Raw genomic sequence first — 1,426 nt, 5'->3', positions numbered from 1 at the left:
AGAGTTGGTGAGGGCAGAGATTGTACAGCGGTTAGCGATGATGAAATCGAGTGTCTGTCCAGGTTGGTGAGTGGGAGAGGTGGGGTGGAGCAGGAGGTCAGCGGAGTTGAGGAGTAATAAGAGGTGGTCAGCAGAAGGGTCATCAGGAACATCTGTTTCATAATATTATACTCATCTTCTAATGGTAATAAATAATAATTGTGGTATTTCTTAAGTTTTTATAATGGGTCAAGGACTATACTAAGCCTTGGGATAGATACAAGATAATTAGGGCAGACACAGTCTCCATCCCACATGGGGTTCACAGCCTAAGGGTGAAGGAGAAGAACTATCAGATCCCCATTTTAAAGATCAGGAAACAGAGGCCCAGAGACTTCAAGGAACGGGCAGCTACAGGAATAGAACCCACGTCCTCTGCCTCCCATGTCTGTGCTCTTTCCTACTGATGTCTGGATTCTCCTCCCTCCTCCAAGAAAACACAACATCACCTTAAAAGCATGGGCAATGGCACGGGGGTTACAGAATTCCTCCTCCTGGGATTCTCAGAGGTCCGGGAGCTGCAGGTGTTCCACGCCACTCTGTTCCTCCTACCCTACCTGGAGGCCCTGACAGGGAATCTCTTCATTGTCGCTGTCATCGCCCTTGACTGGCGCCTCCACACCCCCATGTACTTCTTTCTCAGGAACCTGTCCGTCCTCGACCTCTGCCTCATCTCCACTGTTGTCCCCAAGTCCATCCTTAACTCCCTGACCAACACCAGATATATTTCTTTCACGGGATGCATCCCCCAAGTGTTTTTCTTCGAATTTGCTGGCAGTTCTGAAATGGCCTTCCTCATGGCAGTGTCCCACAACCGCTACATGGCCAATTGCTGCCCCCTGAGCTATGACATTATTATGCATCCAAGGGCTTATGGGAAGATGGCAGTTGCTTCCTGGCTCAGAGAGGCTCTCAATGGACCCCTGCGCACAGCTGCGTCCTTCTCCACACCCTTCTGTGGGTCCAAAGTGATTAATCAATTCTTCTTTGACATCCATCTGCTCCTGAGACTCTCCTGCTCCAGGGGTTTCCACAGTGAACTAGGTATCATTTCTTTCAACATGTTTCTAGGGTTGGGATGCTTTGCCTCCATAACTCTATCTTACATGCACATGTTCTCAGCTGTGCTGAGGATGCGGTCCACAGCAGCTGGGCCAAAACCTTCTCCACCTGCCTGCCCCACCTCACAGTCATGACTTTATTTGTCTTCCCAGTCCTGTTATAATATTCCAGCTCCATCGCCAAGCCTGCATCCATTCTGGACCTGGTAGGGTCCCTCTTCTACACAGTGGTGCCTCCCACCCTGAACCCCCTCAATTACAGTCTGAGGAACCAAGACGTGAAGGCAGCAGTGAGAAAACTTGTCTGCAGATCGAAAATGATCTGA

The 1,426-nt window shown here is 49.7% G+C and overlaps 1 pseudogene; it reads left to right on the top strand.

Moving 5' to 3' along the window:
* The first annotated feature begins 497 nt into the window (after window positions 1–497).
* LOC119930070 lies at window positions 498–1,426 on the top strand (annotated as a pseudogene).

This window comes from Tachyglossus aculeatus, chromosome 6 (assembly GCF_015852505.1).
Source record: "Tachyglossus aculeatus isolate mTacAcu1 chromosome 6, mTacAcu1.pri, whole genome shotgun sequence".
In the NCBI taxonomy this organism is placed as follows: Eukaryota; Metazoa; Chordata; class Mammalia; order Monotremata; family Tachyglossidae; genus Tachyglossus; species Tachyglossus aculeatus.
The sequence above is the reverse complement of the archived record's forward strand: the minus strand, read 5'-3'. Positions and strand labels throughout refer to the sequence as shown.